We start from the raw sequence: 27,017 nt of genomic DNA, 5'->3' as shown, positions 1-27,017 counted from the left end.
AGGTGACATGCACCAGTCAAATGGGCAGGTAGCAAAGAAGGTCCTGTTAGGTGATCTTAGACAGTGCCCACCCATAGACTGATGGGGAATTGTTGCTGGTGGCCATCAATGTGAGAAGCATGAGTATTGTCCTCACTGCAGACATGGCTATTGTAGCTGTTGAAAATACCATCATGGGTGTATGAAGCCTCAAATGTGAACAATACAAACTATACAAAGTTTAGCTCTACAGCACTGTGTTGGCTAAGCCATTGCAAGAAGTAAATGTGGGGCTCAGAATCTGTTGGTCCCAGTGCTTGCACACATTCTTTATATGAGTGTAATACCTGTTCCATCACCTCATTCGACACTGTATCCTTTGAAGTGTGCATTTCATGGGCAAGTTGATGGGTGCTTATTGCTAGGTAGTTAGCCACATGTTCCAACATCATCTCTAAGTGTGGTGTTTGGATATGAATTTTGTGCAAACCTAGGCTGGCTCTCTTTAGCATTAGTGACCCAGTCTTTTGTAAGTAGGCATCCACAGAGATAAACGTCTTTCAGTTAGAATGATACCTGCTTGGAAAGCATTTTCTGTACAATCATGCTGGTTTATAGCAGGATGGCAATGGTGGCTCAGCACATGTTCCTCAACAGTTGTACCTTCCTGCAGGTGTTTATCAGCCATGGTTGGGCTGATGCAATTCTGTAACATGCCTGGCATACCATGCATCTGTCATGCTGACAATTTTAAAAGCAGCACCCCACATTTTCTTGAAGAAAGCACTGTCTGTTGAGCAGTTTTTGCAGCCATTTTTGGTTTCGATAAAACCCCATGTCATATCAGGTATGTGTGTCAAGTGTGTCAAGTTTTATCTCTCTACCTACATATTCTGTGAATTAGTGCATTTTCATTCACAAGATAATTTTATGAGATTGAATGAGTGATTCAGTATTTTCAAATATTCAGAATAAAATCATAATGTGTACAAGTGAGAATAAAACATCAAATTTCTGTTAGACAGGTAAATTCTGTGTTTAGTGGGGATCAGACTAGTTGTTTGATGTTGTCCAGACAAAAATTCATGGCTGGTTACAAACTTTCTGTAAAGTTGGTTCAGTTTATAGAACACAGTATTAAGTTGAAGTATAATCATGCTATTCATAAATACTGTATAAGACATATAGCACCAATTAATGAGATAAATCATGAATCAGGTAACTAGCAATGTAGAGTCTACAAGAGACTGGAGTAGATCTGCACCAAGATAACATAGTAACCTGATCCCATCCATCATAATATCACAGTGGAATAGTAACTCATAAATATCTGTGTTCTGATAATAAGTATTGTGAAGTATATCAAAAGTATAAGTAACATTGTAGGCTGTTACTGCTTTGCACATGGGCATGTCCATTAGTGGTCTGAGCTTATTGTGTGTAGCTTTGAATAAGAAACAGTGTGTGAGAAGAATTACAAGTAGCATATATAGTTCTTATTGTGCCATATGTTTCACCCATAAACAAGTAAGATTTTGTTCTGAAATAGTGTTATATCTTTCCATACTTCATTATGATTATAATTGGGCTAGAATGCAATTCCTTTTTTTCATTTCTGATATATAGGAGTGCATATACCTCAGTGTTCCATTAATTGTATGAATATTTCAATCAATTAGGCTGGGGACATAATGCAAAGTCAAAGTTTCCTATAAATACCGTATATTGTGATAATATAACGTGACATATAAGCCTATCATCCCTTATCCCATTCACTGTATTTACATAACAAAGTAAATAGAGCATCATGCAGTGAATTATTGAAGTGTGATGACAGTAAGAGATGTTATTTTACAAGGCAGAATAAACAATAATGTAGCTATGGAAACTGAAAATCTTGAAATAAGTATCACCTAATGCATAAAAGAAGATGCATCCCCCTGAGGATCTGCATAAAGTTTTACAAGAATATACAAAATTTCTTACCTTATTTCCTTTATAATACCATTTTTTTGTAATGACAGAATTTTTTACCGGGTTTAGTTACAGACTGGTACGGCTTCAGGTGTACAATATTTCTTAACTAAAATAATTTTCTTGACTCAGGATGAATTAGCCTATAAGAGTTTGGATGAAGAATATATACAATTTAAAATGGTCCAATATAAATGTAAAAAATATTCTTAATTTCTTCATTGACTGCTTTTCTATTTTATTGGTTTTCACAAGAACCAGATCTCCTACCAAAAATTGTGTTACCTGCATCCTCCTTTCATGTCTTTGCTTCCTAATATTACACTGTTCCTCTATATTCTTCTTGACTATCTACTCTATTTGCTGTGCAGTTAGACTTTTGCATGTAGACATTCTATCATTTCATTTATTAAATTAGTAGTTTCTTGTCATACATTGTCTCATATAGTGAAAATCCCATGGCAACGGTTGAATGTAGTAAACTATTTAGTGTATCCTGAAAACTATTTGAACGTTCAATCCAGCCTGTGTGCCCTTTAAGGCAATAGGTCCTACAGACTCTACCAGTACTTATATCATACATCTTTCAATGGGGTTACTTGACAAATTATACAAGCTGATAATATGTGTTTTACATTTTCTTCCTCTATAGAGACTTTCCATGACTTAGAAGTAAACCAAGCTCCATATCAGACAGAATAGATTTTTAGGGTTCCGTACCTCAGTAAACACAAATGGAACCCTTACAGGATCACTTTGTGGACTCGTCTTTCTGTCTGTTTGTCTGTCTGTCCAACTGTTAAGAACCCTTTCCTCAGGAACGGGTATATGTATCTTGTTGAAATTTATGTCTCATTTTGAGACCTATGGGGCCTTGGTGGTGGAAAAAATTTATGTTTTTAAGCCAATGCAATCAAAAGATATGACCATATATGTCACATATTTTGATACTTATGAACTCACTCATTAGAACCTATAGGGTACTTCCTGTTCACGCAGAATCATGAAATTTGGCAATAAGATAGATTTCACAGTACAAGCAGTGGGAAAAATTAGAAAATTGTTGATTTGTAAATATATCACACAAAAAAATTTCTTTTGTCATTTGTTATCCTGCTTCAAACTTAAAATTAAAACATTCTCAAATGTCTTGAAAGTCCTGGGACTGGTGTTTTGCCAGTATCAATGCTGATAACAGGCAAAAATCATCAAGATTCTCAATTCCCAGGATGGGTTAACTGTCTAAATACATTATCAGGTTTGTATGGAACCCTCAAAGCCGGCCGCGGTGGCCGTGCGGTTCTAGGCGCTGCAGTCCGGAACTGCGGGACTGCTATGGTCGCAGGTTTGAATCCTGCCTCGGGCATGGATGTGTGTGATGTCCTTAGGTTAGTTAGGTTTAAGTAGTTCTAAGTTCTTGGGGACTGATGACCTAAGATGTTAAGTCCCATAGTGCTCAGAGCCATTTGAACCATTTTTGAACCCTCAAAGCATGAGTCCTATTTGCACCAGGCCAATTTTTTTTAATCTTCAGTCTTATGCTTTTACTGGTTGTTTTCCTTATGGAACGTAACTTTATGAATTTTGAAAATAGATCTACCATAACAAAGATTTAACTGTATCCCCCCCACCCATCCCCTTTTGCTTTTGGTAACTGGTCAAATAAATCAGATCCTACAAGTTCCATCTGTTTCTTTGGAATGATGTTCTGCATGTATCCTCTACAAGTTTGGTTGTTAACTTTTACACTTTGACATCTGTCACAAGTGGCCAAAACACTTTTCACTTTTCTGGCTAAGTTACAAAATATAAATTTTCCTGGATCTTTTGGATACACTTAAGAGTTTCATAGTGTCCACGACTTTCATGCACATACTTAATAAGACTATCTACATACTGTTCTGGCCAATACAACTTCCACCTATCACTGTTTAAACTGATGACAAAATCTTCTCTGGTTGACAGCCGAGTCAATGTGTTGTTCTACAGCAACATTTCAGCAAATTTCTTACTTGCCATCTTCAGGCATCTTCGCCTGAAGATGGCAAGTAAGAAACCTGCTGAAATGTTGATGGAGAACAACACATTGACTTGGCTGTCAAACTGAGAAGATTTTATCATCGAGATTTGCTGAGAAAGCCTGCATTCTCATACACTGTCTGGACTATTTCTCCTCCTACTTCCCTTACAAACTTTATAATATTGTTCCACTTTTACCTTATCTTTCTTTCCCATAAGACTTAAAAAGTTTCCAGTTTTCATCAGGGTTTTGGCTTTTACTTATCTCTATACAAATCTTCCTAACTTACCTTTCACACTTAATTCCCCACTCTACATAAACCTAAAATCCCTTTCTTCTTGATTTCTGCTCTCTACACATTCACTTCACTTCCTCCCCCCCCCCCCCCCCCCCCCCAACAACTGGTAAACTGAACAGTGTACCAGCAATTACTTTTTTCTTCATTCTATGTATTTCATTGAATAATCAAGTTGTTACAACAAAAGTGCCCACCTTATAAGTCTGTTGTGGTACAACTTGCATTCTTGCAGACAAATGAAAGCCTTGTGATTAGAATATACTGTCATTTTATCTCCCAGTGCATAGTTTCAAGCTTTGTGAAACCCCAGTATACTGCTAGGAGCTCTTTTTCTGTTACACAGTAATTCTTCTCATGTTTCTGTAACATTCTGCTTCCAAATGCTATAGAATGATATATTTTACAGTTCAGTAGTCTCTCTTGAAATAAGGGAGCTCTCACTCCTCTATCACTACTGTCAATTATTAGGAAATATGGTAATGTAAAATATGGTTTGCGTGCAATTTTCCTATCACATAACTGTTTCTTTATTCCATCCAAGACTTGCTGGCATTCCTTACTCCATTCCCATATTACATTTCTTCGTAAACGATTAATCAAACAAGGCACATTCAAACACGGATTTCTTACAAATTTTCTATAGAATCCAGCTAACCCAGAAAAACTAATTTCAACTCCTTCTTTGACTTAAGGACAGGAAAGTTTGCTATGGCTAATACATCACTACCATGCAAAATCCCTTCCTCTGTAATGCTGGGACCAAGAAATTTCAATGATTTCACAGTGGATTTTAACTTTCCCAATTCTAATGACATGCCTCCTTCACTTAACTTTTTCCCCACATCTTTTAATTTTCTCAAATGCTCTTCCCAATTTTTACCAATAACTAAAACATCATCTACATATATTTTCAAACGAGCAAGTAATTCCTTTGGCAGGACAAAACCTAAAACTCAAAACACTCTGGTACACAAATGTTTAATACAAATGGTAAAACACTGTACTGGTAAGTTCTGCCACTATACAGAAAAGCAGTGTAATTCCTGGAGTTGGGTTCCAATGATACCTGGTGAAAATAGGGTGAGATCAAAATAGTCATACAGGTTACATCTTCTTTGTCTATATTTTCAGGATGGTCAGTTTCTCTCTCTAATATTTTATCTATGTGTCTGGAATCTAATACAAGTCTTATCCCTCCATCTCACTTCCATACTACAGTGAGTGGGCTATTATACTCACTGCATCTCCTCTTGATAAATCCTCAGCTTTCCATTTTTTGTGATTCCCTTTCTGCAGGTTTTAAGTCTCCATCTCATTTCCATACTGCAATGAATGGGTTATTATATTCACTGTAGCTTCTCTCTATAAGTCCCCAACTTTGAGGTTTACCAATGACATTGTATTTCTGTCAAAGACAGCAAAGGACTTGGAAGAGCAGCTGAATGGAACAGAAAGAGTCTTGAAAGGAGGATATAAGATAAACAGCAAAAAGCAAAATGAGGATAATGGAATGTACTCAAATTAAATCAGGTGATGCTATGGAATTAGATTAGGAAATGAGACACAAAGTAGTAGAGGAGTTTTAATATTTGGGAAGCAAAATAACTGATAATGGCCAAAGTAGGAAGGATATAAAATGTAGATTGACAATAGCAAGAAAAGAATTTCTGAAGAAGAGAAATTTGTTAACATCAAGTATAGATTTAAGTGTCACAAAGTCATTTCTGAAAATATCTGAATGGAGTGTAGCCTTGTATGAAAGTGAAACATGGACAATAAACTGTTTAGTCAACAAGAGAGTAGAAACTTTTGAGATGTGGTGCTGCAGAAGAATGCTGAACATTAGTTGGGTAGATCACATAACTAATGGGGAGGTATTGGATAGAACTGGGGAGAAGAGAAATTTGTAGTACAACCTGACTAGAAGAAGGGATTGATTGGTAGGACACATTCTGAGGCATTGAGGGATCACCAATTTAGTACTGGATGAAAGTGTAGGGGGTAAAAATCATGGAAAGGATAGATTGCTGATCATCACACAGAGAAGGCCCTGAGTCACAGACATGCAGAATGGAAAAGACTACTAAAATATTAAGCTTTTGGACAAATTTCTTCCCCTGAAATAGAAAACACCCACACATTCACACCAACACAGCTCACACACATGTGGCCACTGACTCTGAGCACTGGAGTCAACTTTCATCACAAGTATCATCACTAAAATAAAACCTTTGCTATCAACATTTTCTTGACACTTGTAAAGACCCTACTTCAAGATAATTTCACAACAGATTACTACAGCAAAAAATTTAAAAAAATTTTAAAAAGTTGCCAGTGCATCAACACTAAAACACAGTCAGCTGTAGTATATAATCACAGTTTTTCAAAATGTTATGATCATTACTAAAGCTTACTCACAAAATTACTTTGACTCTTGCTTGTAACAATTTTCAAACCTTGCCTTATCTAACTGGTCTGAAGAAAGTTTCCTTTCACAAATGTCATTAATTGCATAATGTCATTGGAACAATACTTCAAAGTTGCCAGTATACATAAAATCTCATTTTAAAACTTTTTATCATAACAATATTCTCTTCAGCTCTTCCATAATAATTCAAATGCTGACTGTAAATCTACAATATGATAACAGTGACTACCCACTTTGACCTCTTTTACAATAACTTTTGCCAAACAGATTCAAAGTCCCATAAATGGGTCATATTATTTCCCCAAGTACATTCAGAACACATACTCATACATACACTTTCATTAAACCAAGCAATATAGAAACCCAAAAATACAAATTGTATTATAAGGTGTTTAAACATGTTATTAGGAAGGATAAAATTGGTAAGTAAGTGTCTGGTCAGCAGTCTAAGGTCGACTATTATAAAGGCAGTTTGTAGAAGAAATATTTCTGTTACTGCTGATAAGTCAGATATATGTACAGTATTTAACAATCATTGCATTGCTGGTGAATTAAATAAAAACTTGGTTTCTACAGGGAATCGTATAACTCTCTTGGAAAATGCCTTTCTGACATTGATGTCTGGAATAACCTGTAATGCTGACAAGGGGGAGACTGAATCACTAATTAAATCACTGAAGACTAAGGACTCTTATGGATATGATGGAGAACCTAGCAGAATAGTAAAGTACTGTGCTGCACATGTTAGCCCTGTACTTAGACATATTTGTAAATTTTCCTTTCAGAAGGTCAGCTTCCTGAATGATTAAAGTACTCAGTGCTAAAGCTGCTTTATAAAAAGGGAGAAAGGGATAATGTAGACAATTTTAGACCTATTTATACACCTCCATGTTTGCTTAAGTTATTGAAGAGGCTGTGTATGTAAGGACAACTGATAATTTTATTTCACATAGTTTGCTATCAAATGTACAGTTCAGTTTTAGAAGTGGTTTAACAACTAAAAATGCTATATTCTCTTTTCTCTGTGAGGTAATGGATGGTTTTGAACACTAGGTGTATTTTTTGATTTGATTAAGGTGTTTGATTGTGCTGATCACAAAATATTGCTCCAGAAATTGGACCATTATGGAAAATGGGGAGTAGCTCACAATTGGTTCACCTCTTACTTTAACAACAGACAACAAAAGGTCATTATTCATAGTAGTGAGAATGGCTATGATGTGGGGTCTAAGTGGGGCATGGTCAAATGGGAGGTGCCCCAGGGATCAGTGCTGGGGCTACTCCTGTTACTTATTTATATAAATGATATGCCCTCTAGTATTAAAGGTAATTCTAAAACATTTCTGTTTGCTGATGACACTAGCTTTTGTGGTAAAGGATGTTATGTACAACATTGGCTCTATTTCAAATAGTACAGTTCATGACATATGTTCATGGCTTGTAGAAAAAGAAAAACTAATGCTAAATCACAGTAAGGCTTCATTTTTAGTTTCTAACACAAAATTCAACAGAATGCAATATTTTAATTTCACAGATTGGGCATATGATTAGTGAAACTGAACAGTTCAAATTTCTTGGTGGTCAGATAGATTGTAAATTGTCATGGAAAGCCCATGTTCAGGACCTTGTTCAAAGACTTAATGCTGCCATTTTTGCTACTCGAACAGTATCTGAAGTGATAGTCCAACATGAAAAGTAGTCTACTTTGTTTATTTTAATTTGCTTATGATGTATGGTATTATATTCTGGGGTAACTCTTCTCATTCTCAAAGGATATTTTTGGCTCAGGAACAGGTGGTTTGGGCAACAAGTGGTGTAAATTCACGAATGTCTTGTTGACCACTGTTCATTAGTCTGGGTATTCTGACACTGGCCTTTCTATATGTATATTCCTTACTGCCATTTCTTACCAACAATATCAGCTTATTCCCAAGTATTAGCAGCTTTCAATCTGTTAATGCTAGGCAGAAATGCAGTCTGCATTTGGACTGCATTTGGACTGCACTTCCTTGACTGTCGTACAGAAAAGTGTGCAGTATACTGCTGCATCCATTTTCAATAGTTTAGCACAAGAATTCAAAAATCTTAGCAGTAATCCACATGCTTTCAAATCAAAACTGAAGAGTTTCCTCATGGATCACACTTTCTATCCTGTCAAGGAGTCACTTGAAAAATTAAGCTGATTCCCATGTTATATTGTTGATTGTGTTTACATAACCTTATGGCTTGTCTATTTTGGGTTCATAAATATTTTATTTTACCTGTAATTACTTTTATGTTGTAATTTCATGTACTGACATGTTCTATGATCTTGGAGATGCGCTCCTCAGTTTGGTCCCATGGAAGTAAATGTGTAAAATAACAATAAAATACCTCATTTCTGCAATATATTGTCTAGTCAAAATCTCTATGACATACAATTAATTCCTAACTAGTATATTACTCATATGTCTCAGGCATACAGAAAAGGGATTAAAAAGACCTCATACTGTTGCAAACTGCATTAAAATACATCAATATATTGTTCCATCAATTGTACAGGATAAAAAATAAACACTTCTAATGCAAAACCTTTAAGTAATACTTAAAATCAGTACCAATAATCTATGTATTCTAATTCAAAGTAGCATAGTAGCTTTTGAAAATACAAAATTTATCCACAAAACTTTCTTGGTATCTAGATAGGATGACAGTACATAGTACACTCAACCTTATTTCATGCAGAAAGTAGTTTCACAAAAACTGATGAAAATTATACTTTTTTTTTTTTTTTCAGTGAAGAACCTTTTGCCCTGGTACAAACCACAATTTCTATACAAACAATATTTCTTGTGTATCAAGTAATAGTGACCTCTAATTTCTAATATCATCTCACTGTACATACAGTGTCAACTTCTAAAGTTGGTTTTTACTTTGCTTTGATGACATTGTTTCCCTAGCATAGATGGTAACTACGATATATAATACTAGTTTCTTTCTCATTAGATTTATATGAAATGAATTACTATGACTTTCTATAACGTTATTTTTCTGCAATGACTGACAAATACTTCACATTATATGTGGAATGATTGTAAATAGCTGTTACTCATGATGATCTCTTTAATTCAAGTATCTCCTTCCAATGTTACCTTTAATAATTTTTGTCTTCTTCCATTAATCATTAATTTTATTTCTATAGTGTGCCAGTAGAAACCAAATTAACTTCCTGTCTGAATATAATCTTTCCAGTAATGAACACAATTTATGAAAATTACCACATAGTAATCACAACACATACATTAATTTGAAAATCACACAGTAATGCTAAGTAACACAAAAAACACTGATTATTTGAAAACTACAAATCACTGTCACTTCAAAAAGAAACTGGTAATTAATCATTTAGATAGTCCCTAGCAAAATCATTATGTACATTGTATACTATAGAGCCTAACATTACCCATATCTTAGTCAAAAATTCAAAATCCACTTTACAATCAAAATAAGACAAGAAAATAAACACAAATTCATATGCATCACTTTGCTTCAATGCTATATTATGTCTGGAGGTATCTTTGGTCTCTTAATTATCACAAACTGTGGCATTTTACTTCTGTAAGCTACTGTTAATTTTCTCTTTAAATTTACTCTCATGTAGAGACTACAAGATTTTTGCACATTAATTGAGATAGCTCTGTTTTTACACATTACTGTTATTCTTTCCTTCTCGATAAGTGTCAGCTCAAAATTACAATAATTTTTGACGGCATTAAACACCGCATGAAAATTAGCTCCATCTGTAGCACTGTTACAGAGTTTTTTCATTTTTCTTTTTTTTAATAATTTTTCATTAATCATTCTGATTTGAAGCTTAATATTACAAAATCTTGCATCAAAATTATGCATTGTTGTATCCATTACAGTATTTGTAGAATTACTACAAACATGTATGCTACTGGAATGAGATTTTCACTCCACAGCGGAGTGTGCGCTGATATGAAACTTCCTGGCAGATTAAAACTGTGTGCCAGACCGAGACTCAAACTTGGGACCTTTGCCTTTCGCGGGCAAGTGCTCTACCAACTGAGCTACCCAAGCATGACTCACACCCCGTCCTCACAGCAGGAGAGCTTCTGTAAAGTTTGGAAGGTGGGAGACGAGATACTGGCAGAAGTAAAGCTGTGAGGACGGGGCGTGAGTTGTGCTTGGGTAGCTCAGTTGGTAGAGCACTTGCCCACAAAAGGCAAAGGTCTTGAGTTTGAGTCTCATCCAGCACACAGTTTTAATCTGCCAGGAAGTTTCATGTATGCTACTATTCCTAAACTGACTTCAAAATTAATTTTGGCGCTTGGACTGCCAATTAAGATCTGTACGATATTGCAGTGCCTGTGTTGTTCAGTAGAATAATGCAATGTCTGAAGGGACAAGCACTGCAGTGACTACAACCATTGTGAAATAGATGCCTGAGAAAGGTGGTGCAGTAGTTAGCATCCTGGACTCGCATTTGGGAGGATGATGCTTCAAACTCACATCCGGCCATCCTGGTTTAGCTTTCCGTGATTTCCCTAAGTCACTTCAGGCAAATTCTAGGATGGCTTCTTTGAAAGGACATGGTCAGCTTCCTTCTCCATCCTTCCATAATCCTATGGGACCAAAGACCTTGCTGTTTGCTCACCTCCCCTGAATCAAACAACCAACCAACCAAATAGCTTAAATGTTTCCACAGTTGCAAATATGGGCAACCGTTAGCTGTATAATGAAATGATGAAAATGAAAATTTGTGCCAGACTGGGACTCGAGCCTGGATTTGCTGCTTATCACAGTCACCTTACCACTAGGCTACTGAGCACGACTCACTGGCTAAGCTAAGCTTTCATATGTCATCAATCATGTGTCTACAACCTGCAAAAATTTTCATTGTCATCATTCCATTATACAGCTGATGAATACATTTCATAATGGCTGTAGTCACCAGAGTGCCTATCTCTTCGGATATGCATGCATGTCTGAAGGAACATTACATTGTCCTTCTGAACAACACAGGCACTGCAATATCATACTTATCTGCCAACATTAGGCAACCAAATTTCAATTAAAATGTCTCCCCTGTATGGGAATATACATAAAGGATGTATGAGCTCAGCTTGAAGACACATGATTGACAACATATGGAAGTGTGGGTCTGGGCATGGTCTTGCTCAGATAGCCTAACAGTAACTGCTGTAAGTGGTAAATCCATATTTTAGTCCCAGTCAAGCATAAATTTCATTATCAACATTCCATTATATAGCTGATGGTTGTACATGTTCACAACTGTGGACACGTTTCATATAATTAAAATTCAGATTTTTTTACTTGCCACAGACTACATGCAGTGGAATAGGCTGTACACTGATGACTTGATACAATAGCAAACACTATATTAATTAATGCCCACATACATGTACAAGTTGTGTATCCTACATTAAACCAGTTGTACAGAATTGCAACCATAATCTTAAAATTTGATTTCTACACCACAGCTGTGCAGGAACACTCTTAAACTGGAGAATAGATGGTCTATTAACCAGTTATAAAACTTATTTTTAAAAGTATTGAGAGGTGTGTTGAGTAGAGAATGTGACAGTTTATTAAAAAATTTCAAGCAGTTGTCTGTGAGAGTTGATTATTTTTGGCAGCCTGTACCTTGTATAAAAATACAGTCCTATTGAATCTTTTGCTCATTTGCAGAAAGGTGACATACCATCCTTGAATATATACACACTCACACTTAGACTTTACAGTATAAACATTTATTGGCAAATAATGAACAGCAAATCCTCTGAAAACAAATACAAATCATTCTTACTTTTTTAGCATTCAGTTTAGATGTAGACAAAACACAACTATGTTCCTGTTTATGTTGTTATTTACTTTACTATCAATATGTAATTGATATGCAATATAACAGCAGGTTTCCAGTTTTTATATTTGCAACTATTGTAACCTTTGTTATTATATATTAGTACTAAAAATCTTCACTTAATTATATATCTTCATGTGACTTTCTCTAAACTACATTTTATATATAATCTACATGGAAATTTTATTATTATTTTGGCTTATGGAATGGTCTCGGACAAAGTACTTAACATCTTGGTAAGCTCTTTGAAAATGTATAATGAAGATGGATATTAATAAGAAATACTTTTCTTATGTTTTGATGTTAATACTGTGGATCTTGAGAAAGCAGGCTTGAGCTTAAAAAAAAAGAAAGGAAAAAAGAAAGAAAACAGTGATTCTAACAGAAAAACTGTTGACTCCAAGCTGTGTCATTTAAGGACCTGAATCTCATACATTCATACATGATATTGCACAACATTATTTCATTGTTGGACACTGAGGCCTTTTCAGAGTTAAGTGAACTTTCCTACATACACAAATGTTTTATGCATTATCTCTTGGACTTACAAATACATCACTTCATAACAGTTTTTGTTTTTATGTGACGTCTACAAGACTTAAATCTTAAAAGCTAAATCAAAGTTGCTGAATAAAACTAGAAACATCAATATTCTTTTTATTTTTAGTGTCATGACAGTGTATATTCTCTGGTGGCAAATTGAGTTATGGTGATTTTAGCATATATCAATGATGCTTAAATATAAAGATTTATCACTATCAATATTTTGATTTTAGTAAGTAAAGTACATCAGTGTTCCTTGGATCAAGCTTACACATTATTCATATACCATTTTTCGGAATCAGTAGTACAGCATAGACATGACACAATTGACCCCATAGATACATCTACATCTACTACATCTATACTCTGCAAACTGCTATGAGGAGCATAGAAAAGGGTATGTCCCATTGTGCCAGTTATTAGGGTTTCTTCCGTTTATGTATGGAGCATGGGAAGAATGATTGTCTGTGTATGCAGTAATTATTGTAATCTTATGCTCACGATCCCTCTGTGAGTGATACATAGGGGGTTGTAGTATACTCCTTGAGCAATCATTGAAAGCCAGTTCTTGAAACTTCGTTAACATACTTCCTCAGGATAGTTTACATCTGTCTTCAAGAGTCTTTCAGTTCAGTTCCTTCAGTATCTCTGTGACACACTCTTTTCAGATTCAACAAACCTGTGACCATTTGTGCTGCTCTTCTCTGTATATAATCAGTATCCTCCATTAGTCGCATCTGGTATGGGGTCCCATACACTTGAGAAATATTCTAGAACTGGTCACATGAATGAATTGTAAACAATCTCCTTTGTAGGCTGATTGCACTTCCCCAGTATTCTAACAATAAACCAAAGCCTACCACTGCTTTACCCACAACTGAATTCATGTGATTCAGTATTCGTATCCCTACAAAGCGTTACACCCAGGTATTTCTATGAGTTGGCTGATACCAACAGTGATGCATTGATAATATAGCTATAGGATCTTAGATTTTTTTATTTTGTGAAGTTCAAAATTTTACATTTCTGAACATTTAAAGCAACTTGCCAATCTCTGCACCACTTTGAAATTATTTCAAGATCTGACTGAATATTTATGCAGCTCCTTTCAGATAGTACTTCATTATAGATAACTGTATTATCTGCAAAAATCCTGATTTTGCTAATAATATTGTCTGCAAGGTCATTAACATAAACATGAACAGCAAGGGTCCCAACACACTTCCATGGGTCACACCCAAAGTTACTTCTACATCTGACAATGGCTCTCCACCCAAGATAACATGCTACATCCTCCCTACCAAAAAGTCCTCAACTCAGTCACAAATTTCACTTTATACACCATGATCATACTTTTGACAATAGGCTTTTCAGAAATCAAGAAATAGTGTGTGTACCTGATTGCCTTGGTCCAAAGCTTTCAGTATATCATGTGAGAAAAGTGCAAGTTGGGATTCACGTGATTGATGTTTTCTAAATCCATGCTGGTTGATCTACAATAGATTATAGCAAGAAGAGGGGCTAACTTGGTCACAAATTCAGAATAGATTTTGACAGGTATTCCACTGAGATCTTGAGCTTTTTTCAATTTTAATGATTTCAGTTCGTTTCTCAAAGCCACTGACACTAATACTTACTGCATTCCTCTTTTCAAAGGTATGAGGGTTAAACTGGGTTATTCTCCTGACTTTTCCTTTGTACAGGAACATTTGAAAACCCCATAGTAACAGCCCATAAATTATATGTGATTGAAAATGGCCAAAGTAAGCCTTCCTAAGAAATTTATTACTCACTAGATCAGCTGATTTCTGTGGGAGATAGGACACCTCTGATATCTTTTTGCAGACATGTCTAATGTGGGGTTGCCAGTTTAGTATGGAATCAATATGTATTCCAAGCAGTTTTACAGATTTGAATTCTACGCCTTTAACAAGTCCCAGCTGCAGATGCTGAGTTTTCTCTCAATTACATAGTAGTTTGTTAGATGATAACCAGGATTAAGATGTTGTGGAGAGATCCTCCTGTGATTTCTTGTGTAGCCTTGACATATATTATCTGTGGTGATCAAAGCTGTATTATCCGCATAGAGATAAGTGACTGAGGGCCAAAATAATGTGGTAAATTGTTAAATCCAACAGTGAAGAAGAATGATCCAAAGCACACCAGACATGACTTTCTTCAAGGAAGAGTGTCTGTTTCAGATTGACACAAATTGTCTCCAGTTATTTTGATAAGAGAGAATTATTTGCAATGTATTATTTGTATTGCAGTGTATTATATATTCCATGATGATGCAGTTTGGCTAGTAAGATGTCAAATGGGGTACAGTCAAATACCTTAATCAAATCACATAGCTCAAGATTGACTGTATTCTGATTTTCAAATGCAGTTAATGTCCAATTAACAGTTTCAAGGAATACAGAAGCAGAATTTTTTAACTGTTGAAAACCATGTTGTTTATTACAAAGAAGGCCACATTTTTAAAAGTAATTACTAAGCTATATGTGAAAAAGTGCTTCAAATATTATGGAAAAGATTTTAAATGTATCATATTGTAAGAGATTTCATCATATTCTTCATCTTCTTATGGCACTTGTAATTTCTTGCCTTTAAGTAAAGTCTCTCACTCTCCATTCTTTGTAGATGTTCATTCCATTTTCTTCTGTAATCTCAAATTTTATCACTGAGGCTAAAGACTTGCAATTCTTACCTAATATCTTGATTTCTTAGGCTGTCTTCTCTTGTCCAACCTTTAACACCTCCAAGGAATTTCATTTCTTGTACCTGAATCCGGCTTTCTTGCTTTTTGGTAATCACCCATGTCTCATTTCCATAGAGCAGTGTGGGGACTGCAACATTTTTGTAAAATTTAGTCTGAGTGTCTTTCCTGGTTTTGCCATATGTCTTTCACATCTGAGATAACTGAAATGGTTTACTTGCTCTAAAATCTTCTGGTCTACTACTATTTTGCTTCTGATTGGTTCTTTCCCCATGAAGGCCATTGTTTTAGATTTTTCTTTTGAAATTTCCATGTTAAATTTTGCACTTATTTGTTTTAGCAAGTACATTCCTTTCTGAAGGTCATCTTCCTTATCTGCTAGGATCACTGCATCATCAGCATATAGTAAATTATTTAAAAGAATGTTCCTGTTGAAGTAGATGCCTTTCTGAAGTTCTAATTTCCATATATGTATTATTTCATTAATGTAGATGTTGAACAAAATTGGAGAGATGCAACAGTCTTGTCATGCCACTTTGTTAGTTGATATTTTATTAGTTGTTTTACCATTGAGATCTAGAGTGATATTTGTGTCTTGATATAAACTTTTTATCGCATTTACTAGATGCTTTGGATATCCACGATTCATCATTATTTTCCAAACTTTCTGTCTATTGACACTGTCAAAAGCTTTTTTGAAGTCAATAAAAGCAATGTGTGTGTCTTTATTATACTCTCTCTGTTTTTTTATTATTTGCTGTAGACTAAAAACTGCATCTATTGTTGAGCATCATTTCCTAAAACCCATTTGCTACTCATGCAGTACAGCTTCTGCTATGTTTTTAAGTCATGTGTTTAAAATCTTAGCATACAGCTTGTATGCTGAGACCAGTAAACTTATTCCTCTGTAATTACTGCATAGGCTTGTATCTCCTTTATTAAAAATTGATATCACTCTAGCTGTTTTCCAGTCTTTGGGAATTCTCTTCTTCTTCCAACATTCATTGAAGAGATGTAGCAGTCGTTAGTGTAGCATTGTTCCCCCATAGCTTAATAATTCAGCATTAATGCCATCTTTTCCTGTTGCTTTTTTGTTCTTAAGTGGTGTTAGTGCAGATGTTAATTCATCAGACTGTATTTCATCTCATCCTTTTTCATCTAGTTGTTTCATGAAACATTAAGAATGTTTATCCCACAATGGTACATCAGGGAAGCTCCACCACAGTTTACTACTAACTCACTACTACTACTAGCAGCAGCATAAATGTAAACTGAAGATACATTTATATCGACAGTTCACAGAGTATGATTCACGTCAATAAATACATCAAGATACAATTACATTTTCTTAAGTCTGAATGATCTGACATTTTCTGAAAGATTTTAAAAATAAAAGATAGTACGTAACATGACATGAAAAATATACATTCCAAGACATGGGTTTTAGCCAATAGTCTCATGTCAAAAAAATATGCATTGAAAAAGTTACCAAATACAGGGTATTCAGAAATTCCCATTACAAGTTGCTAGGACTTGTAGAGGTGAGAGTGTATATAATATTTTGAATAGGAGTCCATGTCTGGAAATGTCATCTAATGATGTTACAATGTGTCAAAGTATAGGTGCTGGCACCTGTAAAGATGATGATGCTACAGACTTTCAAAACTGGAGGAGAAGGATAAATGTATTAATTTGAGGTAAAGGTCCCCTAGATTGGAAAGAAATGAGTTGAAACTTATAAGCAGAAATTGTTCTGGTACCTCAGACAGTGGAATACATGTAGCAGTACTGTTGTTGCTAACACTGAAGTGTAGGAAACTTTCAGATGTGGTATCATGGACCAAAACAAGAAAAAATGTATAGTAAAAATGAGCTCTAAAATGCGTACCATAAGGCCTATGAGACCTTATTCAAAGAAGAGATGTGTTTTACACTAGCAAAGATGAACATTTGATAGTTCATAACATTATCACAGAACACCATATTCATACATTTATTTACAGGTGCCGGAACCTATAACTTTGATTCTCTGTAGCATCAATGGATAATGTTTCTATTCAGAATATTATGTAACCACTTCTCTCTACATGCCCTACAAGTTTGCAACAGGAATTTCAGGACATCCTGAATCAGAGGAATATATAGTGTATTATAACATACAATTGAGTTGTGACTGTAATGCCAACTAAAATACTCCATGATTGTCTGGGTGAAGACCCATTGTAAACTACACTGGAGGGGATGGTGCCAGCTGATTAGTCAAGGTGCCAGGGATGCTGATATTGAAGGAGTCGAAGGTGCCATCTGAGCTGGCGGTAGAATTGCTGGTGGCGTCAAGGCATTGCAGGAAGGCCTAACAGCAGATGCCTGGGGACTGCACCCCAGAGGAGAGGCATGAAGTGGCAACATCCACTGGGAGGTTGGCTCTGCCCCCACAATGGGAATGCCCTCTAAAGCCAGGACATATGCTGAGGGAATAGGCAGTAATGCTGTACCACCATCCCAGCACTCATGCACACAATACAGAGGTGGTCACCTTGACAGCTATGGATCATGGGCAGAATCCACTTTGGTTGGTGGTTGAACCCCTGGGCCCAGACTGCAGAGCCAGGAGCAAACCTCAATGAGGCTTGTGCCAAAGGGCATTGGTGGGGCAATATGAGTAGATGAAGGAAGGTATGTGGCTGGCAACCATGGTGCATCTCAGCTGGTCTCTGATCCTCACCAGCGTAAACCTGTAGAAACTCAAGAAGCATGCCAAGGCATCATCTGTGAAAGAGTCTGTGATGTACTTCTTCATTTGAACCTTGAATGCCCAGATGAGATATTTTCCACTTCACTGTTAGACGGGGGGAGGGGGGGGGGGGGGCTAAGAAGGAGGAGCAGTCACACGGCAAATGCCTTAACAGGTAACTGAAGGTCCGAGAGGCAAACTGTGAACCATTATCCATCACAAGGATATAAGACATTCTTTCAATAGAAAGAACTTTGGTGAAGGAATGAATCGCCATCATGGCTGATGTTGAAGAACAGGAATTAATGTATGGAAACTGGAAGAAACCATCAATGACCAACAGCCAACATATAAGTGAAAACAATGGAGTTCATCCTGACCAAAAGTAAGATCCAACCCATTGGAAGCCAGGACAGCACATTCGTATTGGTGTGCTGTGTGGTAGGCTGAAAATGTATTTCAGAGTTATAGTGAGACAGAAACAAGGACCCACAGTAGAGGTGATGTGCTGCTTAGTCAGGCAACAAATCAGAAGGGTTAAACAATAAACCAAGAGCTTGTGGTCAGTAATAAGATGGAACTTAGGAGTTAAGCGTTTTTGATGTGTAAGCTATTAGACATTCAGAATCATCCTCATATTTATGTGTGAGAATGATCTCAAGTCCATACTGAGAGACAACTGTAGCTAAAGGCAGATGGTGGTCAGTATTGATAACCAAAGAAGGAGAAGAATGTTAGATTGCAAAAGTGTGATCACACACTTGGAAGTCAGCATCCACTGAAAAGGGACATTCGTGTGGAGCAGATCACAGGAGGGTTGAGCCTATGTGGCTGTACTAGAATAAATTTATGATAATAAGCAATTTTACCTAAAAATGCTTGAAGTTCTTTGACATTTGTAGGGCAAGGAAGAACTGTTATTGTGGCAACATGATGAAGTAAACCTTTAACAGCATCCTCAGAATCCTCAGACATCAAATATGCAATAAATGGCTGGAAGAAGTGTGACTTGGCCAAGTTGCACTTCAACCCTGCAGTATGTAGGACCATGAACAAGATGCATAAGGTGTGTGAATGCTCTTCTGTGGATGCACCTGTCATGACAATGCCATCAAGATAGTTGATGCCCCCCCCCCCAAATGGACATCATTAACTGTCTCGGAAAACTATTATTAGTACAACCTAGGGTACATGTAAGTAGGCTTCAGATAAGCCAGTTTTGGAGAAAAACTGTCTCCTGGTTAGCTTAGGCAATAACTTGTCCACTCAGGTCAAGGGTAGGTGTCAATGATAGGTTGAGCGTTAACTGAAATTTTAAAGTTGCTGCAGAGGCATAGCTGATCAGTCAGTTGTTTAAGGATCTTAAGGGAGGCTGACCTTTCACTTGATGTAATAGTCTGTATGACTGCTAACAACGCCAGCCTGCCCCATTCTGATTTCACTTGATTATATAAACCCATTGGAATAAGGTACGCATGGCAAAAGCACAGCTGCACCATTGGTTTTGGGGTAATGTGAGCCACAAAATTAGTGGCACAACCTAATCCCCCCAAGAAAACAGACAAGAATTCAGAAAACAGAGATTCTAACTGCTGGTAAAGGACCTGGTCAGAAACAAGGTGCACCATATCTGAAAGAAGAATTGAAAACATCCAACAAATTTTTGGTGCCAACTACCAAGATGATGAAAGATGAACCACAGATTTATACATACTGGGAGCTGTAAATCACCCCAAAACTAGCATATGCTGTTTGTTGTAACTCACCAGATGTTGAGTACCCAGAGACAATGCTGGAGATTCCAAATCCACATAAGTTTGTAAGTTCAGTAAAGTCACAGCTGCACCCACAACCACTTGTTTTTCCACTACTCACACTTTGATAAACAGTTTGGTATGATTCAGAAGCATGGAGACACACAATTAACATCCATGTTGATGTCCACAGGAAGGGGCTGGGAATGACACACAGATGCTATATGTTCTTTTCGCTACAGCTGTTGTGTGTCAATCAGTGCTTAGAGCATGCAGCCATGTCACATTGCACGAAACAGTATGTGCAATATAGGAGTGTGTTGCACTGCCATTGCTGTGGTGGCTGTGATTTGTTGTAGTTTGGCTCATCACTGTCCAGTGCAGTATGGAAACCATGTTTGTAAGGCTGTCATGTCTACCTCCTCCTGAGAACTGACTAACAGCCAATAGCCAGGAACAGGAGCCACCACAGTAGTATCTCACCAAGCCTCAATCTGATCACCAACAGCACAAGATACCTTGAAAGACTGAGTAATATTTAACACTTCAGCCAAAGATAGTTTCTCCCACTAGTACTCACTGATGCATCTCCTCATCAGGAGCCAACCGAATGATGGTGTCGTGGACCATAGAATCAGTGTAGAAATCATGATCAGTGCTGCTAATAAATTAACTTTTGCAACTGTGGCTGAGCAGTTCAGGAACCCGAGCATGGTAGGACTGATGGAGCTGTTTCTGATGACAATAGAACTCTGCATAAGTTGCAATGATGTGTGCATTTATCATGATAATTTGACAACAGCTTATACATTTTGACAAACAAAAGCAATGCATGTTCCTGGAGCAGAGCTAACTGGCACAATAACTGGTAGATCTGAGGATAAGTTCAAGAAAGGAACAAAACCTTTTACATGTTTGTATCCATGATGCCAAATACGAGGAAGTGTTGCTGAATCTGCTTCTCATAAGCCTCCCACTCTTTGGCCACATCTTCATAAGGAGGAAAGGACAGCAGGTACGCCAATGGTGTGGAAGTGTGCACAGTCAATGTATCTGACAAGTTCATGACACCAGCCATAACAGCCTGCTCCTGCTTGAGGAAAGATTGGAGCACTGCTGCCATGGACAAAAGGACCAAAGGAATGACCAAAAGACTGAGCACACAGAAGAAAATACCACACTCATAAATAATTCTATCTTTCTGTAAGAAACAAACAACAGTATGGCCACAATGAACAACATTTTATTCTTCTTCCACATAGACGCAAACAATAGTTGGGAACATAGACACAAACATAAAAACAACCCAGATACTGATACAAATGGTTGCTGACAACAAGTACGAACACAATATGAGAACAAGTGCCTACTGCACAGCACTTATAAAGAGGAGGGTTCCGGCAAATGGTGTGGTGGATGCCGCACCATATGTGCAAGTCATGTGACCATTGCAGGCAGCCTCTGATTGCCAGTCCATGCAGATGTTGATGGCTGTATATTCTAAGTGTAGCACACTGGTGGCCTGGTGCCATGGCACTTATCCAAGTTTTACATACAGGGTTCCAGCAGTAACAATAGCCACTGGCCTGTAGATCTCAGGGAGAGGCTTTTTCCCCTTTTTTGCTTGTAGATGTAACTTTTGAAATTTTGAGGTTACCAGGGAAAACTCCAAATTCTATGAATTTGTTCAAAATAAAAACAAATAAGTTGTATTGTCCATTTGATTGTGTAGTTAGATAGCCAATAGCAGTCCATAATTTTCAAGTTTGAAAATTTTGAAACAGAATGTACTTTATCTGTGGGAGTGATGAGATCCAAGTGGAATACATGCACTCTAGGAAGCCGATCAGCACATATATCAGTTGCTGATGTATTTGACTGGTCAATTTTTTATCTTAATTCATTTACTATAATAGTAAAGCATTTATTGAGCTCTTTTGGTTCAAGCAGAACATCTTGAGTTTGAGCAGAGGTGAATTCTTGTGTCATATTGCAAGCAGCCTTCCATTATTAAGAGCTCCTTCTATGTAGTTTTCATATGCAACTTGTTTGGCAAATTTAAGTTTGGCTTTATAATGTTTCTTTTATATTTCTGGTAAGCTTTACAAGAAATATCATACTGCTCTGTGCCATATTTGCAATTATTTTTATACATTTTGTAGAGCAAAAGCACCTTTTTCCTGATACCAACGAGGTCATAAGTGTATCATTTATGCTTGTTATCTTCTCTGGATGTAGTATTGTTGCTTTTCAATGGTGAGCAGGAGTACCATAAGTCAACATTTGTCATAAACAAATTATTAAAGAGAGGTTCAATGGTTGATTTATCTACATCATAGTCATAAACAAAGTTCCAGTTTACATTTCTAATGCAGTCCATGAGTAACTTAATAGATTCCTCTTTCTGATCTCTGATCCATGTCATGCTTGGTTTCTTATTTACAGCCACATAATCATTATCTGAATGTGCATAATGGTGTATGAGGAGTAGGGGATCATGATCTGTGAAACATTTACCTGCTATGTTAACAGTGCATAGGTCTCTTGAGAAATTAACTATAATATTGTCCAAAGAAGCATTACCACATGTAGGGCTATTGTTGGTACTACATAAATTCAATGATCTGAGTAAGTATAAAAATGTTTTTGCATTGGACTCCTCTGAGCCTAACAACTCTATGTTGTAACCGCCACATATTGCAAATTTTTCTCATAATTTGTTCAAATTTCTCAAAAAATTAATTAACATCACCATTTAGAGATCTATACAAACTAACAATTATGTTATTCTGATTGATCAGTCTTATACAACTAAATTCTCCATTTAATTTGGAGGATTATGAGCATACATATTTTTTAAGAAAATTTTTATATATTTTCTGATAAATATTGTAAACTGTCCCCCATGTTTCTCCCTCTTCTACACATAATAGCTGCTGGAATGTACTTGTTAGTACAAAAAAAATCAATTTGATTTTCTGCAATGTAGGAAAAGACAGACTGCTACTTACCATAAAGAGGACATGTTAAGTAGCAGACAGGCCCAATTAAAAGACACTTACATAAAGCTTTTGGCTACAACCTTAATCAGTAGAAGAGAGACGCACATATTTTTGGTCCAAGAGAAACAAAATAACGGAATGCAATTTAGAATTAAAGACCCACTCAGGTGCCACATTCAATGACCAATTAAATGATTCTCTGTTTGATTTAAAACATAATAATTTCATAACGCATCTTAACATAGGCAGTCAATCAGTAGGAATGATGAACAAATTGTATGAACTTGAAATATTTCTGGAGAACACAAGTGCTGTAAAAGTTATATGCTTAAACAAGCTTTGGCTTGAAAGTGAAAACATAAACTTGATAAACTCACTTTCAGGTTATAATTTAGCAGCAAGTTTTTGTAGAAATAATGGTTTTGGAGGATCATGATTCTAGTCGAAGAATCACTAAACTTTGAAGTCAGGCAGACTTTTAATTTTTACTATTAAAAACAGTCTTGATCACAATTTATTTAGTATGGTGACTGGTTTCAACCACTACTGTGGTCATTTTCAGACCTACAAGTTGTATACAAAGCTTTAATTAGAGGGCTACATACATTAAAGAAAATACATAACGTTATAAATCAATAAAATGATGAATTACCAATGAGTAAGAACCTCCTTCTGCTAGAGAATCACTACTGGAGAAACCAGTATACGTCTTACTATATATAATGGAGGCTCCACCCACTTCTGACAGTATGATGTCATTACTAACCAATGAGTTATAAGTCGAATAACAATATAAAATTTCTTAAAAGAATATTGTCAAGAAATAAAAATAAACACACACTAAACTTAGCTTCTTTGGAACAGTGTCCAACTTTACCATAGCAACCAGTGGTTCCAAATGGTTCACTAACAGGCCTTGAGAGGACAACTCATGTTCTGTCAAAACGAAGTTCATTTATCCTACATGTTTTAATATTTTTAACACTTCTTAATTGACAATAGTTGTTAAATAAGCTAAGTTTAGTGTGTGTTTATTTTTATTTCTTGACAATGTTCTTTTAACTAAGAAATTTTACATTGTTATTCGACTCATTGGTTAGTAATGACATCATACCGTCAGAAGTGGGCAGAGCCTCCATTATATATAGTAAGATGTACATTGGTTTCTCCAGTAGTGATTCTCTAGCAGAAGGAGGTTCTTACTCATTGGTAATTCAACATTTTATAGCTTTATAACTTTATGTATTTTCTTTAATGTATGTATACCTCTAATTAAAGCTTTGTATATGACTTGTAGGTCTGAAGATGACCACATTAGTCATTTAAACTAGTCACCGTACTAAATAAACTGTGATCAAGACTGTTTTTAATAGTAAATATTTGTAACATATTGATCACTGTCACTCCCATAATGTATTCAAAAGACTTTTAATTGCTTGAACGAGGAACTATTATTTGACAGCTGCTGCATTGCACTTTTGGAATATGGCATATTAATTATTAGTATATATCATATCCCCGACTATTCCACTACATGTACACTTTAAGGAAAACTTGAAACCTTGTTATATAGATTGCAGGTAGAAAAGTTATGTAAAAAGGTCATAACTTGTGTTGACTTCAACATAAATGTAAGAGCTGATGACAGGTTCGCTGGAAGGACATGATATCTACAAATGGCTTAACATTAAACTTTAGTGAGTACACTAGATTAACAGCATCTTCTGTAACATGTGTAGATAATATAGTGAGCAGCATAAACTATGGTGCTACAGAAAAGTTCATCTTAGAATTAGGTATATTTGACTATTCAGCCCTTTTTATCTCATTGCCAAATTTAGATAAAACTCTAACAGTGAAACGAGTCAGGAACTTCAGCCAACACAATGTGAATACATTTGTTTCAGAACCAAATGAAACATCCTGGTCTTTCAGCAAGTGGTACTCAGTAAACACAAACTACAATGCTTTCACATCAGAATTCATGAGTGTTTTCAATGAATGCTTCCCCTTCATAACAAAACATGGCAAAAAGTGTAAAAAGAACTCATGGATAACTGAAGGCATCAGGATCTCTAGTATTAGAAAGAGGAAACTGCACATGCAAGCAAGGAACCACCATGGTGCAGAGTTTGTCAGCTATGTAAACAAATACAAAAGAATATTTGGTAGAGTAGTTAAACAGGCAAAACAAATGGCAAACAGGAAATACATATCAGGTGCCCAAATAAATCAAAAGCTGTATGGCAAATTGTCAGGAGTGAAATAGGTGCAGAAAAAACAAAAAGTTTTAATCATAAATTAGAAATAGATGGGGAAATGATTACAAACTCCAAACATATTTGCAGAGAATTCAACAGGTATTTCATAAATACTAACAAAATGTACAAACTCCCTCCTCTACATGTAAGTCCCAATATAATGCAGCACAGATCAGCAGAATTCAATTTCACTCACGTATCCTGCTGTGAGGTGGCTAACATTATAAAAATCCTAAAAAAATCTCAGATCTGTGGGCTGGTATGAAGTCGCAACAAAAATAATACAGCCAGGATGTGATAATATCTCTGTCACATAGTAAATCAATCGTTTGATGAGGGCTGCTTTCCGGATAGGCTGAAGTATGTGGAATTTCGTCAGGGCAGACAAGAGGAGATAGGAAATTTTCGCCCAGTATCAATATTCCAATCATTTCTGAAATATTTGAGTGAGTAGTGTGTAACCAACTAGAAAAATATAACAAAAAACATAAAATTATTCTTAACAATCAGTATGGATTTAGGAAGGGTTGAAGCATTGTGCATACTATTAATGAACTAATCACTAAAATAAGAAAATGCCTCAATAACAAGGAGAGCATATCTAGTATCTTCTATGACCTCAGTAAGGCATTTGTGATGGTAAACCATAAACAGCTGCTCCTCAATTAGCTTCTTATTGCTTCCATGAAAAATCTTTAAATTGGTTCAAGTCAGATTTCAAAAATAGGAAACAGAGTGTAGTTATACAACATAAAGGCAAGAAAGCTTGCTCTAGTTGGAAGGAAATACAAGCAGGTGTACCCCAGTTGTTCATTCTAGGCCCATTACTATTTCTATATTATGTAAATGACAGGCCACATAAGGTAACTTCAGGTATGATTCTGTATGCAGATGACTCAACAGCAGTAGTCTGCTGTAAAAACACTGAAGAATTAGCACAAAAAACAAAACAGACTCTCCAAGAACTAGAAAATTGGATAAATAACAATCCTATGAAACTAAACAAAAACACAAATTGTACACTTCAGGATCAAACAAACTGTTGAATATGTAACACAGTTAAGTTATGAAGGCAGAGAACTACTAACTGCAGAATCTGTCAGATTTCTGGGAGCAACCATAAAGAAAAACTTGTCATGGACTGATCATGTGAATTGCTTACTGAAGCAGTTAAATAGTTTTGTTTACACAGTGAGGGTTCTGAATAAAGTAACTGACTTAGCTGTCAGGAGAATTGTGTATATGCATATTTTATATTAGTTGTAGGATATGGCATAATTTTTTGATAAGTTGAAAAAGGAACGTGCTGTCAGTAACTTGATCATGGCATTTGCCCCTGGGTCTGCCAGGCCATGAACATTGTCAAATGCCACCTTACAAAATATTTGTGGAATGTATAGGTGTGTCTTCTGCTGTGATAT

The sequence above is a fragment of the Schistocerca cancellata genome, chromosome 8, assembly GCF_023864275.1.
Source record: "Schistocerca cancellata isolate TAMUIC-IGC-003103 chromosome 8, iqSchCanc2.1, whole genome shotgun sequence".
In the NCBI taxonomy this organism is placed as follows: domain Eukaryota; kingdom Metazoa; phylum Arthropoda; class Insecta; order Orthoptera; family Acrididae; genus Schistocerca; species Schistocerca cancellata.
Note: the sequence above shows the minus strand (reverse complement) of the source record.